Here is an 18983-nt window from a genome sequence, read left to right on the forward strand (position 1 = left end):
TTTTTTCTGAACGGCTCAGAAAAGATGCAGCAACTAAGTTTAGTGCAAGGCTGGGCAGAGAAGCAGGTGTTAAACACAACACCCGCAAAGCTTGGTTGTAAAAGCATGAAGGCAAAACATGCAGATATGGGTCAAGGCTATGAGGACTCATGAAGGTTACGGTGAGAACCGTGCTTCAAAATGAAACACTCTGCACTTTTCTCTGCTCAGATCTGACTATTCGACATATTTCAGGCAAAGATTAGAAAGCCACAGTAATGAGAATCAACAGGTCATTCTCAGAACAGGTACATTTTAAATGGGGGAGTTGATTTAATCAGTTGCTGTTTTTGACATGTTTATTGCCCAGGGGGGCATGGCTAACCAGATTTTAAAGAGGTTATGAGTCAGTTGCACCCAGAATAAGTTTTAAATTGCATGTTGCATAAGCAATGGCACATTTGATTTGCCTTGAAAGTTGTGCTTTATTTCCAACTGAGAAAATTCAACTTTAGTATATAAAGACAACACACACCCTATCCCCCCCCCACTCCCCCGTGTCCACTGCAAGAAACTATGACCCTACACAGGTTAATGACACTAAAGCTTCCAATTCTGTACTATAGAGGCTTACTTCAGTGTTTTAAAAAGGGATCTGGACTGTAATTATTTCTAGTTCAATAAACTGATTAAACACTGCACAGAGATTATTTAAAAACAGCATGAGAAGTCATTCAACCAAGCACTGCCACTGATTTATGCATATACAAGGACTGAAACAGGGACTCATACTGTGTTTTATCATCCTCCCTTTCTGATCCCCATCATACCACCTCCCCTATTTCCCTGTGGTGAGGAATCCTCAACCGACTGCTCCAGTGGTCTGTCTGCTCTGTATGAGCAATGATTCTGATGCTGGAAGTCCCTCATAAAACATCAAGCACGGATTGGGAAACAATACAATGTTTCTTTGGCTTCACTGGCATAATGTTGTGGTCTGAGTGAAGGCTTTGCAGCTGGGCTGTGTGGTGTGGAAGCTCTGCCACACTGGCCACAGTAATGTGTCTAAAATCCGATGCGGGCCTTTATGCAGTGTAACTGTCAGGCACAGTGCATGTCATCATTCTATAGAGATTATATTTGATGTGTCTGGATGTGCCTTTGTTGGACTGAGATTCTTTCCTGCTCTTGTCAGGCTAATAAAACATTGAGAAAACTATTGTAGAAATCTTCCTGATAAGACCTACTGGGAAAGACTTTCTGATCCAATAAGCAGACTAATAGCAGTAGATAAGAGATTTAGTGGCCCAAAATTAAAATTTCCTATTTGTTATCATGTCCTCTTAAGATAACTGCTTCCCAGAATCAAATATAAATTAGCTCTACACCTGCACTATTTAGCCTGGCATGCTACCGGAAAGGCCTCAAAAAGGGGCAAAAAGTATTTTTTGTGTCTTGTTTGATTTTTAACATGAAGAATTGGCAAAAAAATTAAAGGGACTCTAGTTTTGAATCCACATTTAGTTTGTAACATATTCATAAATCACCTGTTCCACCATATGCCAAATATGCTCTATTTTATTTAAATTTGGAGACTGGAAGTCAATGGAAAACAGCAAACTAATTGTTATGTTGTGGATGCTAGTTTTAAATGAGGCATGGTGCATTATCCTGCTGGAAGTCGCCATCAGATGATGGGGGGCATTTAAACCGTGCTGAATTGGTAATCGGTGGGCTAAAAGTCTGTCAAAAAAATATTCTCCACAATATTACATTGCAGGATCCATGCTTTTATGTTATTTAATGCCAAATTCCAAACCCTACTATCAAAATATCGCAGCTTAAACTAAGACATGTTGTCCATTCTGTTATTTTCATTTTAACCGGTCTCTAACAGTTTGCTGTTATTAGTTGACAGTAATGGAACTCGGCCATGGACTTCTGCTGGTACCAACAAACCTGCCATATACAAAGTCACTTAAATCTAATTTCCTGCCTCTTCTGATGCTTGGACTGAACTTATAGTCATCTTTACCACATCTAGATGCCTGAATCCACCAAGTTGCTGCAATGTGATTTGCGCTTTCAACAGCTGTATCAGGAAATTGAACAAATCTAATTAACTGGCTGATGATTGTGTTGATTTTGACTTGATGATGCACATGGATTTTAAACTATTTGATCAATAGTAAACGTGTTAGTCTATCTTAACTTATCAAGCTTGAACCAGAGTGGTTAGACAAGGATTATATTGCTAAGTTCTAGAGGCTTATTATATCCAGTAGCCACTGACGTTCATCTTTTAAAACCAATGCAGTGGACCGACACCTAAATCCCTTAAGCTACTCTGTTTCAAACTCTAATTGCCACATCATAATCAAATCACTTCACTAAAACCTTTCTGTTCCTGCACTGGTGTGTAGTTGAACTAGCTAAATAAAATTGGTCAATCTAGATCAGCTGAGCAGGTCAACAGTTTGCATGTCCCTCTTGATTATTTATCATTATCATCAGCAGATAAGCTCTAACACACGCAATCAGACAAACAATAGTCTATTGCTTTGCACCTGGTGGGAAATTCAAATCACATGAGCAGTTAGTCCACACAGCTTTAATCAAATTTGGCATTTTTAAGAAGGTGCGTATTCAATCAATTCAACCTGCTTGTCTCATAAAATTAGATTTTCCAATAAAAGCAACAACAAGAGTGGGCTTTACGCTCCAATTTTGTGATTTCAAACCATAAGCCGTGTAAGTTGCGTGCACCCGGGGACCCTTTGCTGTCTGGCTGTCACGTTGTGACAACAGAAAAATTAACAAACAAGGACGTTTTGAGGAAGCCAAGCCTGGTGAGCAGCCAGCCCACACTGATGGTTTGCCAATAGTCAAATCAAGGCTGCCTTTGTCTTGAACCCTTGCAGACCCTTTTATTCTAATGCCCATAAGAAACCCAAGCAACTGCCTTCAAAAGTCAACTAATTAGTAAACAGAGTCAACCGCTGCGTAATTTAATCTTAGTATAAATCCAGTTGTTCTGTGGAGGCCTCAAAGGTTTGATAGAGAACATTTGTGAATAAACAGCATCAGGGATGGTGGCAAGATTATTGAATTGTTCAAAGAAAACTATAAGAAGTCCAGTTTACAATTTGCCAGAAGCAATGTATGGGAAATAGCAAACATTTTTGGCTTACATGCTTAACCCTAAATATGATGGAAAAGAATTATCCTGAATGTACCATACCTACAGTAAAAATCATGTTGCTGTGGGGATTCTTAAACAAGGACAGGGAAGAAGTTTATGAAAAGATTAATGCAGCTAAATATAGGTCAATCCTTGAAACAACAAAACATGTTAGTGGCTGCAAAAGACTTGAAACTAGGGTGGATGTACAGCTTTAAGCAGGACAACAACTCTAAAACATTCAGAGCAATAAATAAAGTGGTTTAGATCAGTGATCCGAAATCCTTGTCCTCAGGGCCCACTGTTCTGCATGTTTTAAACATGTCTCTGCTTCAGCACTGCATTACCTCCTCAGCATTGGGTTGGATCTGTTACAGTAAATAATGATAAAATACATTGGTTTGTGGTTATTATGTGATAAAATGTAAAAAAGTTCTAGGGATGTGAATACTTGCAAGGCATTATATTGCCGACAGTGAAACACATTAAAATGAATAATTTATTTCATGCAGGCAGCCTTGTAAACATGCATTTGCCCCAATCTTGAGGCAAATACATGTTTTTACAAGTGGGGTACGTCTTTAAGCGCCCCACCTTTGTTTGCATCTTCCAGTGTCGACTTCCAAGACTTTCAATTAGCTCTTTTGCCTGCTTAGTGATGCAAAGAGTAAACATTTTGCAGCACACTGTTTTCTACTCACCTGCTGGCATGTGACCTTGTTCTAACAGCAGTTACAAGTGCTTGCTTTACTCCCCTGCCACTCCCAGTACAAACAACTCAGGCCTGAAAAGGTCTACAGTGCATTGCCTCATAAGACATTTTGAAAGTACATTAAACCTGATTAAGTAAATCTTGATTGATTTATGGCATAAAACAACAACAACAAAAAATTCTTCTATCTTGGTGAATCAACAGCACATGTGGCTCTCTAGTCATCACCAGACCAAGTTTATTTACATTGATGACATGTGTTCCACAGCACACGCTGACCCAGGAGCAGAACTCAGCAGGAGTGGACATTTTGTCCACAGGAGTGCAGTTAGTTGGAATGTGGATGCTGAAAAAAAGTTTTGCTTGCAATACAATCACCTTTCAGTTCTAATTTTGTGGAAATAAACCTTTTTTTTTCCTGCGTACACCACTTCGGGCTTGTTGAGTTCACACCATACATCAAGAAGAAAAGCTTTCCAAACCAACCAGTTTGTGAAATGTGAAAACAAACCCAAAGCTGTTGGTACCATCCTTGGTGGCAGCAATTGCCCTCTGCTGTTTCTTCAGCCAGTCTTTTAGCTGCACTGCAGGGTTTTTAAAGCATCATCAACCTGTTTAAGGTGTTAGTTCACAGCACCTTATTTCAATTTGAGTCTAGACTTGATCCAGGCCACTTGAAAACCTTCATTCTGTTTTATGTTCTTTTTAATCCATTCAGAGATGGACTTGCTGGTGTGGTTCACATCATTATCTTGCTGCATAAGACAAATGCTCTTGAGGTCCCCAACTGATAGCAGCTTATTCTTCTTCAGGATATTGCAACTGACAGCAGGATTCATGGTTCCATCATGTATGACAAGTCGTCCAGGCCTTAAAGACCACAAGAAGCCCCAAATCATCACATCAGCATGATTTTTGATATATGTGAGATGGGTCTTTGCATTGTTTTTGTTCGGCAGTGGTTTTGGAGTTTAAACTCTTCCATGGATGCCTTCTTTGGCAAGAAGAAATTACGGTTTGCTACAAGAAACCCTAACCCTGTTTCTTGTTATTGACTCATGAACACTAACCTTAACAGAGAAAGTGAGGCTTGCAGTGAAGCTTTAGATGTTGTTCTGGGTTTTTTGTGACTTCCTGGATAATTCATTTATGTGCTCGTGGGAGCAAATTTAGTAAGTGTAGCAACACCTGGGAAGGTTCGGCATTGTTTCATGTTTTCTCCATTTGTTGATAATGGCTCTTACTGTGGTTTGCTAGTGTCCCAAAGCCTTAGACATGACTTTGTATTCATCTCCAGACTGATAGATGTCAGTGACTGTATTTGTTGAATTTATGTAGATCGAGCATGGGCATGTTTCATTTTTTGAGATCTCGTAGCCTACTTCATGTTGCCAGACAGGTTCTGTTTAAATGATTTTAAATGGGGGGGGGGTCGTTTTTTTTTTTACAAAGGGCTAGGTTAGCCTAAAAACCATTTTTCCCTTTGTAATAAAATCCATATTTTAAAAACTGTATGCATTTACTCCGGATATCTTTTCTGATCTTAAATTTTGTTTAATGGACAGATACATTTTAGTTTGAAAAGTTAAATGAGAAGAAATGTTTTGTGGGCAAATACTTTTTCACAGCAGCATATGTTCCTTCATTCCTCATATTCACTTAAATGGAATTTGACAGGATTCGGCCTCTGATATTGTAGAGTGGAGCGCTGCTATTGCAAGGCTTGGACTGAGTACGGCTCTGCACATTCCGCAGCTGTCACTTTTGGCCTGTCCTGACAACGCCGTCCGTCCCTCAATTTTTCACCGTGTCAGGCTAAAGGCACTTGTTTTATTATCAACAGCACAAGAGAAGTCCGTCCCTTCCTCGAGACTTGTCTTTTTATGGAGACGGACCGAGAAGGCTGAGGGGGGAAAAAAAGAGCAGTGGGGAGAAAGTTCTGCCGAGATCAGATCCAGCGTTCGCAGAGCCAGATGTTCTTCCAGCAGCAGGGGTCTGTCTCCGAACCATAGCAAAATATGTGCTGCCAGGAGGGTGATTTATACGTGATACTCCTGTCATGCTTTCGTCATTAGTTTAACCTTAAAGTGTTTTCTTTCCTTTTCAAAGTTAAGAGAATTAATTGAACAGGGTTGGACCTATTTTCTTGCCATTTGTTCAGAACCTGTGAGAGCATGGTGACATTTTACATGTCACTGTGTAACGCCTTCAATCAGAGTTTACAAATTCTAAAGGATCTTACAAACTTGTTTTCACTCATCTGCCACTGCTGCAAAATTGTGAAATGACTTGGAGTAAAGGCAGAGCTGATTGTTTTAGGCTTTATGAGCACTAAAGCACGCTTGGATGCTAAATAATGAGAACAGATTGTGCTGTCCTCATGTAGAAATACCTCAAAACAGCTGTTGCCCCATACATGATAAACAATACAGCTATGCCAAATGGCAATAGTTGATCAATCTGATCAGAATTGCAAAATAACAGACAAGAAGTGAGCTGCTGCTCACAAAATAAACTTTACGCTTAAAATGGGGAAAAACGTATTCTCTGGAAAATGTCAACAAGCCTTAAAGGTCAGGCAGTAGGGTCTCTGTGGAATCACTACATCAAGCATCGAGTCATCTGGTGCTGCTTCAGTGTGTCTCTGGAGGTCAAAGAGCATTTGATAAACTGGGTCTCTGATTGTTTTTACTTGAACGAGGCAGATGCGTTGTTCTCTTGGAGAAACTTTCTTAGAGTTTCTCAGTGGACTGATTTAGAAGAACCTTCCTGTTGTTAAAACTGACGTTTTTATGTTTATTGTCACTAACTGCCCACTGCAAGTTAAGAAAGAGGGATTAAATCAGATTCAACATTTCCATCCTTACATTGGTTCTCCTTTTTTGTTCAACAAAACAAGACCTACTAGACTCACTAGGCTTGTGGCGAACAGCCATGATAAACTTGCACATAACAGTAAATATTTTATTAATTTCTCAGTGCCAGTAAAGAAACAAAACCAAGGCTGGTCCTCTGCAAATAATGGAAGAATGCACAGTGAGGTTAAAATTTGTCTAAGGAGTAAATGGACCCAGATTCTTTACGTATTGTTTGAAATACTCCAGTGTCAAGGCGTGGCGACCCACGTACGGAAGCTATAGTGCTCGAGACATCCTTCACGGGTTTGAGCCCCGCCCCATTGACCTTTGTTGCATGTTTTCTCTCCACCCCACTTCCTGTTGGTCAACTTACAAAATAAAGGCTAATAGTGCCACAAAGAAATGAATATGTAGACTTAAAAAAAATCTATATTCTTTATTCTATATTCTTTAAGATGATGGGTCCAACAGCCAAAGTGGGGCACTTTGGCTGTAGGACCTGACCTTCAGGTATTAGCACTATGCACAATGTTAATATATAAATATGTTTAAAGTGGAAACAATCACCAGTATACAGTGTATTCTGGGCAAGCATTTTTAAATGTTTAAATAGCCATTAAACAGCTACCACTAGGTTTCTGTAATGCACAAAGCCGTTTAATATATGATATACATCAAATTATGGACTAAGTGGTTTAGTACAGGGTTTCTAATACATTTGGACAGGGAGCCTCAAGGTGACGCATATAAGTAAACTTTATCTTTGTTAGATGATCATGATGGTGACTGAGTCCTGTCAAGGATTATCTGAGATGATGTCTAGGTAACTCCCCCTAAAGCTAAATTAAATCATCATGGTTGTAGAGAACATGAAATCTTAGACATATTGGCGTCTGCTGGCCAGATAGCATCGATCAGATTTGCTGACGGACAGGAACTCGGAAGTCAAATTTCCAGCCTGGTGACATGTCAGACACCCTCGCTGGAGAAACATCCAGACAGTGAGCAATGCACATGATACCAAGAATAACACAAATATTTGGGTCATGAATCACACACACATTTAGAGTAGTAGGAACACGCCGTACATGCATGATGTTTGTCTGTGTACCAGGATTCCAGAGGGTCTGGTTTAGCTTCTCTGGAGTGGACTTAAGTCATCCCTCATCTCTTTGCCCAGTATTTTTTTTTTTTTTTTGTTTTAGCTGGGTTTAGTTTATCTTTTTGTTTGTTTGTTAATTTTAAGAAACTTAACTCTGAAGTTGAATTAATTTGATTTGCAATTATCAATGAAACAGCCATGTTGTGTCTACACCTAAATTGCTTAGAGACACAAGTAGTTCCAGTTAAATTAGTACATTGCTGAATTGCATTTAACTTTTTCAGCTGCATAGTTAGACTTTTTGGGTTGTTTTTTAAATGCAAGGCAAGCCTGTTTCTTTTTTCTTTTCAATGGAATTTTGTTTGGCATGTCAGGAATTTATTTTAGACATGAATTTCAGATGCCGTTTACACTTCTTTTTGTGCACGACCTGTTACCTTTTCTCATTTTTTAAACAGGCTGCACAATATAATGCTATTGTCAGGTATAAGAATTGTACCAGACAATTGATCCAAACTACTTTCATAGAGCAGAGATCCTATACTTGTACTGTGCAAAAAACATATTTATTGATCACTTTAACAGGCCAACAATCATCCATCAACACCAACTACCACTTATGATGGAGCAGATGGAAGAGATTTTGATTAACTAAACATTTTGTGACAAATTGTGACAAAGTGGTAACAAATTTAGTAGATATCTCAAGGATATAGATTTCCGAATACAAGCATTAATCAAATCAGTTCTAAACTAAGCTTGTGAAACCAATCCATTAACGGAGTGTAGAAGGTTCTGTCCAAGCACCGCCTGTAGGCAGGCAATAAGTAGTTTACAATGTTCATTAAACACCTCATTAGGACTTATTAGCCCCTACTTTAAGTGTTCTCTACTAGCTTGCTTCACTGTTGTGTTCATACACACAGACAAACACACGTCATGATCAGTTGAAGTTTGTCTGGCTGTGTTACAAAGAACAGCAACAGAAAAGCAATGTGTTCATTCTCTTTCCGTCAGAAAATCAATAATAGACCAGCTGCCCCGACAGTGACCTGTGTTACACGTGCACAAACCCGTATGCATACAAACACACGCACAGTCACAGCTACTGTGCAGAGAGAACAAAGCTCTGTTGGGCCATATCGGGTGTGGTGTGGGTCTTCAGGAAGTTACACTCGGCTTAAACTTCCTGAACTGAAACAAGGCTGCTGCTTTTAAATTGCTAATTTGATTCCCTTAACGGGATGGGTAGATGGATAGATAGATTGAGTCTTGTTTATCTATTTTATTCAAATTGATGCTACAGAAACTTCAGTAACTGCCTTCCTCATTTATTTGCACACCTGATAAAGATGCTTAAGTATCATGCCATTCGAGTGTGTTCTTCCCCTAAGTTTGAAATTGGATACAAGAAAATAGCTACTAGATAATATGTATAAGTGCAATCAGTTCGGTTTTATTGTAAATTGTCCAGGGTGGCAATAGAACAGATGAGCTTAAGCAGCAGCAACAAAAATACAACTTATCTGCCAGTTGCATCCTAAGCAAGTGCAGTCAAGGGTAGTCGAGCCCCTTGCTTTATGCTGTGAATAGGCAGACTAAGTCACATGCATTGTTTGGGATGGCGTTATATTCTACTCTGACCCAGAATCTCAGATGACTTCCTGCATTTTGATTTGATGGGGGCCAGTAGAACAGGCCCAAACAGGGCCTCATTAATGCAAGAACTTTTATTTAGTGCAATAATCAAAACGTTTTAAAACAAGTGAACTGTGACATATAGGACTACACCACGACCCATGTTTTTTTGTGCCATCATTGTCGCCGAGATAAGCGGCATAAGAAGAGCTCCAAAATTCACCGTTAGAAAAACAACCATAACAGACATTTTTCAGTGCTGGATTATGAATGAAGAGGAAATTGATAATTGTAGAGGGTGCTCTACATCCTGAGTGAAAGTATCAGCAGCTGAACAGGGCGGCTCTATATTCTGCTAAAGGCTTAACAGGAAGTGATTAGGTATGGTTTCTAGCTTCTGTCAGACAATAATACAGTTAAGCAGATAATGATTTGTCACTTCACAACTTCTGTGCATTGGTTATTGATGGGCTCTTTCCTCAGTATTGTTAGCTATTACATGTTCATTGTTCATTAGTTATGGATATAAGTGAAAATTAGGCATTTAAAATGCATTTTGGGAATTTCCAAACATTACCACGTTAAGCTGTTTTAGCCTAGTCTATTACTTATTCAAGGTGAACCTGCAAACCGTTGTTATAGCATGAAATTGAGAAGCTTCCTTCCTACCCATTTACTTTTAGAGAGGTTGTAACCCAGCACAACTGCTTTGGGTTTGCTAGTTTAAATTTTCTAAAATGACTGCATGACTTTGTGAAAAGTGTCAACAGACATATCTGAATGACTCTAAGAACCACAAAAGAGCTGGGTTATAAAGTCTTGTAAAGCCATGAAAACCCTTTGCCCCTATTGAACCATTTGAAGTGAGTCTAGAGTCTAGTTTTGCTCCAAGAAGAAATTTATAAAACTAACATTGAATAACGTATGACTATGAATATAGCTGTTTTACTCACAGGAGTGGCCAGCCTACCAAAATCATTCAAAAACACATGAAAAACTAACATCTAAAGTAATACAGGCCTTACTTGACGTTTGATGATAACATGATGGTGGTAATGTGTTGGTGGAGGCTACTTTCCTGGTTCAGGACCTAGACAACTTGGCTTAGTTGAAGGAACCATGAATTCTGCTCTATAGCAGAAATTACTGGCCATCAGTGTGTGATCTTAAGCACAAGGGTACTTTGACTATGCAGCAGGACAATACTACAAAGAACACCATCAGATCCACTTCTGAATGGCTCAAAAACAAAAAAAGCCTATGGAGTGGGCCACTCAAAGTCCAGACTTTATACCAATTGAGATGCTGTTGCATAACCTGAAGCAGGCTGTTGATTCTCCAAAACACTCCAATGTGGCCAACATATAACTGCACTGCAAACATGAGTGGGACATAATTCCTCCATAGTGATGTGAAAGAGTTATTGAAAATTATTGGAAATGCTTGATGGCAGTTTTTGGCACAACCTGTTATTAGGTTTAGGAAATTCTTTTTCTCATATGGTCAAGTCAGATTGGATAGCTTTTTCTTAAATAAATAAAGAAATCATTTGAAAAATGCATTTTTAATTTTTGTGGTTGTCTTTGTCTTACATTTGAATTAGTTTGATTATCTTAAACATTTGTGGCAAAAACAGAAGAAATCAAATTTTTTACAGCACTATATGTGGAACTATGGACAGCTCATGCGCATGCAGCAACAGCAACTAAATGCTACCATGTGTCTCATAAAGTGACCACATGTCTGCTTTTTACTCTGTCATTTTCATCACCAGTGTCGTAGGGATTCTGAGCAACAGACCTAACATTTTATAATCCCTTCTCTCTCGCTACCTCAAAGAATTGCCCAAGAATTCATGTGGAACATAAAGAGACTTAAAGAGTCTTAATTCTGATGCTATTGCATTAAATTGAGATGGTGGAAAAAACACAGAGGCAAAAGCGAAAAAAAAAAAAAAAAAAATATGTTGCAATTTTTTAAGCTTCTGTTCAAGCCAGTGGTGTGAAAAATAAATTATTCCCTAAGAGGATCAACATAATCTTATATCCATGACAAACTAACAAAACTCATGTGAATTCATTCACGCTATGTAGAAATGGAAGTTTGTTTGAACGCAGCAGCTGAAAAGATGAGGTCATACAGCTCAGTTTGCTGCATTTAGCAAGTATTCCTTTGAAGCAGTACAGAGAGATGTTAGTCTTATCATGAATGACAGTTGTAGCCCCACTTCCTTAAGAAATACCACCAAATCCTAGCACTGAAGACTGTTGACTAATGACTAAAACGCCTACATCAAGAGTGTGTGCACTCGACTTTGTCGTGAAATGTCAGGCTCTTGGCAAAGGTAAGATTTAGGAGACAGCATCTATTACAAAAATGACAGATTATTGTAACATCTAGCTTAAGATGAGAAGCAAATTTTTACACATTGTTTGAACAGCTTGTTCTGTGCTTTGGGGCAGGCCTCAAGGCAGCTGGAAAACACAATAGCGGGTGAGTTGTTACCACAATTTCTGTCGCTGTCATCACTTTAGATGGCTTGAAATCATGGAGCGGATTATGCCCGTGTAAATTCTTTAAGCTTGACACAAATATGTCGACAGCTGAATGTCAAAATCTTCCCAGCCTTGAAGGTGTTTACATTGTGTGCATTGCTGAACCTGAGGATGAAACCTGAAGAACCATGAATGGAGCTGAAAGTATTTCAGTTTATTGGATATTTCCATTCACAGTCAAGTCAACAACTGATAAGATTAGGTGATTTAGATTCCAGACTAACATCCGAGGGCTAACACGTTGCAGCCTTTTGGGCGACAATACCAGGCCTAATCACTGAATCAAATTTTTTAAAACATTCCAGCATTGATGGGTGCTACTACTTTGCTGGGAGTGCATATAAATCTGTGTGTGTCTGTGTGTTGGAGATCCCGTTCTCACGGTGCTAGCATGGCAGAACACTGGCTGCAAAAAGTTGATGGGAACCCTATACCCATGGGTGTACTTACCCAACTATTTTCACTCATTGACAGACAAATTCTACTCAAATGCTGAGGCATGCTCTTTATTTGGTTTTCATTAGATTTTCTGTCTATGGAGGCACACTCGGAAGTTATTTTCTTGCAAAGACTCTCTGGGAACTCTTTAAACTCGCATGACTGGTATTCGTTCTCTTTTTGATCTACAATTTCTCTTTGCTGTTATTACAGACATTTTCAATGGAAAAGCTGTGTGCAAAGATGAATTGAAAACACAAATTAAAAGCTTTGATTATTGTTTCCCAATTTATCCACTGTAGATGCCCACTGACTGGTAATTGGCTCTGAAGTGGTTGGCAGTGGTGGGGATACTCCAGAGTTTTGACCTTTATTAAATTTCACAGCAGCCTAGAGCACTCATTAGGATCTCAAACACTCTTATACACACTCATACAGGTAAAGGACAAGTCACTGATTGCTCCAAATATAATATTGAAAAACAGCCACATGCTACAGGCAGAAGTTTGAATCAACTGAAAACAGCCATGGTTGTTATTTACTTACCGGTTTTATGTGTCATGTTTAGTTTACCAGCCTAGTTTAATTTTGTTAATGTTTTTTTTATAGATTATTGTAGCACTTAGTGCTATGCTATGCATTTTAATAAGACTTACACCATGCCTTAGTCGTAGAATCAAGAATGGCCTTTACACAATGTTAAAGAGATTTTCTAGGGTGCACCAAAAATGACGTTTAAGGCCAATTATGGATGATGTAAGAGCATCAACCTCTACGCCGAGACTGTAGTGGCAGCCTATCTTAGTCTTTGTTGCAGGGTTCAGAAGTGGGGTCCACATTCTACCACTGCAAGCAAAAAGGATGTCCCCAAGAGAAGCAAAAGTGGAGGTGCGACTTTAACCCCTCTCAGGCCAGCTCAGTCTTTACACAAAGCACACAGAAAAAAACAAAAAACAAAACAGCTTTAAATGTTTTGTGAAAGTGAATAAAAACATCTATCTGCACTAGATGCTTTGCTAGAACAGTACTCCCAGTTAGGGAGAAATTATGAGTCTTTTGGACTGTAGTAAAATGTATTTGTCATTGTCGCAGGGTGCCTAGCAAAGCAGCAGGGAAAAACCTTTTTGGCAACTACTTGTATGACAAAAGCAACATATAATTATAACTCAGATGAAATTAGACTTTTTAAATTTAGCATAATCTAACAAAACTAGAATAGTCTTGTACATACTGGAGAGACTGTGGAGAGCTCTAAATAAATAAAGCTCACCTAATACATACATACATGCATACATACAGAGCAGGATAAGCAGAGACTGTCTTAAAGTAGTTTAAGTTAAAAATAATGAGCAGAGAATTCAATCTTTTATCAGTTAATGTTCCTTCAAATTCAGTAAAAGTATTTAATTGGAACTAACAAATTTAACTAACAAACAAAATCTCCTAATCATGGATGAAGGTAGTGTCATGTGACAATGATGCTAGAAATCAAGAACATTTTGAGAAGAGAAAAAAAAAAGCGAGAGGTGAATGTTAATCAATGGTAATTGTACTCATCATTGTGTTGTTAAACAATATTGCAATTCCATGTTTTCCTTATATTTTACAGCCCTATAAACAAATGCATAAAGTATTATCTGCATTTAAATGTGCTTCTTAACTCCACACCTCATTAAACCCCCGTCCATCACCATCTATCCAGAGGTTAACAGCATTGATTTTACTTGACTGTTATCTTTTTACTGTTGTTTTTACCTCATGGATCCTGTACTGTCTATATCATAATCTAAACTGCCTGTGACAGCTAGATTGGAGGAACACCAACAGATCTTTGGATGTTATCATGAGTTGGTCGGTCATGCACAGATACCAGCACTACAACCAACCACACAAACCCCAATGTCCTTCCTCTACTTTTCCTTCAACTTTCTACCACGGTCTTGATGCCTCAATTTTCTTTGCTTTTGCTGCTTATGTAACAATTATGCAAGGCATTAATTCTTGAAGGTCGGCCCTCATTATCGCTGTTCTGCGGCTTTAGATGTTCTTGCCAGTGGTTCGGGAGGTGGTGGTGGGGGGGTTGTATTTGGAGAGCACACTCCAAGTTGCTCATTCTTGTCAACAAGCCAGCAAGGACTCATTAAATGCAAAGGGAGCTATATCAACAATGTGCGGTGAAAGTTGATACCTTTGTTTTAAGTGCTTCACAGCTAGTGTTGAAATCTTGTAAATTGCACTAATGCTTTGGGATATGTCATCCAGAAGACGTTTAAAGGGAGTAAAATACAAATGTGGTTGCTGGGTGTGTTAAATAACTATTAAAACTGACATTGTAAGTGCACTATGTGTGTTTTTAGGTAATTATTTTCAGATCTCCTTAAATTAAAGCTAAATCAAGATGTACATAATGTGTAAATTTCATTAAACAAAGCACCTTATGTGTAAATTTCATCTTGAATTATATTTTGACACATTTTCCATTTGTCCATTTCATTTGACAATAGATGAAAAATAGCCGATTGGCTAATTTTGGTGCATATAGAACTTTAAATAAGATAAAGTTAAACCAAAAGGATCTATACAGCAATTTTCCTTTAATTGAAGAGAACTAGATTTAAAGTTGTATCACTTTGGAAAGGACCTGCAATTTATACTCCTTTGGTTTCATGGAGGTGCATTTTATTACAGCGCTCTCCACAGCAAATCAGTGTAACACAATGTAAAATAATTAGCTAGATACTTTCGATGGTAATATCATTTAGCATGCAGGGTAAAGCTGTTTACAAACAATAACAAATATTTTCTTCCAGAAGTATACATTTCATAGATTAGTAATGCTTAATCCACTGAAATGGCATTAATCCAAAACTAATCCAATCAACATCTTCCTTTTGTAACTAACTTGGCTCTTGGTTAGTGCCAAGATATGACTATACTGAAGCTAAATGTCTTTTTATTCATACACCCAAAGTAGATTTTTTTATTCATTACTATTTTGGGTGTGACAATAACTCCAGCTTTTGAGATGGGATGATACACAACATTGGGCTCACAATAATGAGAAGAAAAAAATAATTTGGCACTATTTTTGGGAAACCCAAGTAGAGTTAGGCTTTAACTAATCACAAACTGTGTTTTATAAAATCTGTAATACGTGTGCAATATTTCAGTCCGGGTTCTGCTAGTCGATTTGTAAGGTGGTCCTAATGCCAAAACACATAAAATGTTCCCTTTAATATTATCACAATCAGAATAAAGATTAAATTAATCTCACACTGTGTTTTAAGTATTCTCTGTTGAATTTAGTTGGACCCTGGAGCCCTGCACTCCTAAATACCTTCATGTTGACTACATCAAATCTGGTGTTGTCATAACTGAGCATACACAAACTGTTTTAATGACATTGAAGCCATGACAACTCTTATTTAGAACCTCAACTCTTATTTAGAACAGTTTCTGTCATTCAGAGCTATGATGTGAGCTCATATACTGGAGTTAAATAACCTCACATTCTTGAACTTAATAAAAAAACAAATGAACTGCTTCTGCAAAAGCAATGTGAAAATGGCACCAAAAAATTTGGTTGTGTTGCTTTCAGGAGTTTACAAACAGGTGAAAAGGGCAATGAATTGTGAATCTGGGACAAATAAGTGTAGAAACACAGATATACACACTATCATCACTAGCTGGCAGGGCAGGTTGGTCAATAATTACAAGCAGATGTGAATGCTGGGGAGGTTCCAGGTTAGTAAAAGCCATGTATTATTGAGTTACTCATGCTTGTGTGAAGCCAGCTTTTAAAAAATAAACAATACAGAAAGAAAGAAATAAGAAGCAGTGTTGGAACATGCTTATGCATTCCTCCAGTTGAGTGTTATAATACCAAATCTCTGCTCAAGGATCATTAAAAAGCAGCTGCAAAACTTAAGGGGAAGAAAACAAACCAAGGGTACAATGTAACATTTTGGAAGCTCCCTTTGTGCTTTTTTGTCTATCATTAGAAACCTCCTCTGGACTCTTCCCGGACCGTCACTAAACAAACTTATTGCTAAAAGTTAAACAGTTTTTTGTACATGTTTGAAAGATGGAGAAGCAAGAATTAAAATTTGACTGAGCTATAAATGTTACTTAGCATTAATGGCCAACCTATCTGGTTATTAACAGACATATAACAATCTATGAAAACCCCCTTTATATGCAAGACTGTATCAAACCTAAACCATTTATAGCATAAAAGACATAAAATGCTGCATTTAATCAGCAGATTAAACAAAAAGAGGAAATTACTGAAAAAAACAAAACATGTTGCTGGCTATCCTTTAGGCCTTGCATAATGTTCTCTATTAATTGAATGATAACATAATTTAAAACATATGGAAGAGAAGACCTCTGAGCTTTAAAGTAAAGATGGTCAAATTCGGTGAGGCTTTTCCTTTTTTATTTTTTTATTTATTTAGAATGTGGTATAAAATGCCTGTGCAGAAATTATTGCTCCTGAATATTACAAGTGATAACTGATTTGTTTTGTCCTCTCTGTACAGAACAGCCTCATATCTAAAATGGTGGTGAAATTCACATTTGGTCATTCACCAAGTATCTTTACTTGGCCATGCCAAACAAGTATATTTATTCCTTTTCTTGTTTGTTTTCATGAAATAATTAGGTGCATGGGCATATTTTATTTCATTCAAATTTTCTGCTGCCACCAACATGTTTCAAAGATAGGATAAAGTTCTTGAACTGGAATGCAGTGTTTTTTCTGTCCAATGAGATGTGTCTTAAAACACTTCAGTGGAAATTATGCCAAACCTTAGTAACCTTAACTGACCTCTAATAAATACAATGTGAGGTTGACCCAAACTTCTTTCTTGAGGGAAACTTTTTCATTCAAGACCAGGCATTTAAAATTGTCAGAACACCACAGGGCAACCCCTCTTACTTAGTCCAGTTAAAATCTTTTTTTCAAATGTCATGCTTGTTGTTTTCACATGGAATTAAACATAAGTTTACATGTAGCACACGTTTTATGGCATACAGTACAGGCCAAATGTTTGGACACACCTTCTCATTCAAAGAGTTTTCTTTATTTTCATGACTATGAATATTGTAGCTTCACACTGAAGGCATCAAAACTATGAATTAACACATGTGGAATTATATACTGAACAAAAAAGTGTGAAACAACTGAAAATATGTCTTATATTCGAGGTTCTTCAAAGTAGCCACCTTTTGCTTTGATTACTGCTCCGCACACTCTTGGCATTCTGTTGATGAGCTTCAAGAGGTAGTCACCTGAAATGGTTTTCCAACAGTCTTGAAGGAGTTCCCAGAGATGCTTAGCACTTGTTGGCCCTTTTGCCTTCACTCTGCGGTCCAGCTCACCCCAAACCATCTCGAATGGGTTCAGGTCCAGTGACTGTGGAGGCCAGGTCATCTGGCGCAGGACCCCATCACTCTCCTTCTTGGTCAAATAGCCCTTACACAGCCTGGAGGTGTGTTTGGGGTCATTGTCCCGTTGAAAAATAAATGATGGTCCAACTAAATGCAAACCGGATGGAATAGCATGCCGCTGCAAGATGCTGTGGTAGCCATGCTGGTACAGTATGCCTTCTATTTTGAATAAATCCCCAACAGTGTCACCAGCAAAGCACCCCCACACCATCACACCTCCTCCTCCATGCTTCAAGGTGGGAACCAGGCATGTAGAGTCCATCCGTTCACCTCTTCTGCACCGCACAAAGACACGGTGGTTGGAACCAAAGATCTCAAACTTGGATTCATCAGACCAAAGCACAGATGTCCACTGGTCTAATGCCCATTCCTTGAGTTCTTTAGCCCAAACAAGTCTCTTCTGCTTGTTGCCTGTCCTCAGCAGTGGTTTCCTAGCAGCTATTTTACCATGAAGGCCTGATTCACACAGTCTCCTTTTAACAGTTGTTCTAGAGATGTGTCTGCTGCTAGAACTCTGTGTGGCATTGACCTGTTCTCTAATCTGAGCTGCTGTTAACCTGCGATTTCTGAGGCTGGTGACTCGGATGAACTTATCGTCCGCAGCAGAGGTGACTCTTGGTCTTCCTTTCCTGGGGCGGTCCTCATGTGAGCTAGTTTCTTTGTAGCGCTTGATGGTTTTTGCGACTGCACTTGGGGACGCTTTCAAAGTTTTCCCAATTGTTCGGACTGACTGACCTTCATTTCTTAAAGTAATGATGGCCACTCGTTTTTCTTTACTTAGCTGCTTTTTACTTGCCATAATACAAATTCTAACAGTCTATTCAGTAGGACTATCAGCTGTGTACTCTATCCACCTCCTGCACAACACAATTGATGGTCTCAACCCTATTTATAAGGCTTGAAATCCCACTTATTAAACCTGTTCAGTATATAATTCCACATGTGTTAATTCATAGTTTTTATGCCTTCAGTGTGAAGCTACAATATTCATAGTCATGAAAATAAAGACTCTTTGACTGAGAAGGTGTGTCCAAACTTTTGGTCTGTACTATTCATAATTTACATGATA

General features: G+C 38.4%; 1 protein-coding gene across 3 annotated transcripts in view; it reads left to right on the forward strand.

The window, feature by feature from the left end:
* LOC124861680 (rho GTPase-activating protein 6-like) overlaps positions 1–18983 on the forward strand; it is a 93074-nt gene that overhangs the window by 49719 nt on the left and 24372 nt on the right. The gene's annotated exons all lie outside the window — the stretch shown is intronic.

Source organism: Girardinichthys multiradiatus, chromosome 24, assembly GCF_021462225.1.
Source record: "Girardinichthys multiradiatus isolate DD_20200921_A chromosome 24, DD_fGirMul_XY1, whole genome shotgun sequence".
Classification (NCBI taxonomy): Eukaryota; Metazoa; Chordata; class Actinopteri; order Cyprinodontiformes; family Goodeidae; genus Girardinichthys; species Girardinichthys multiradiatus.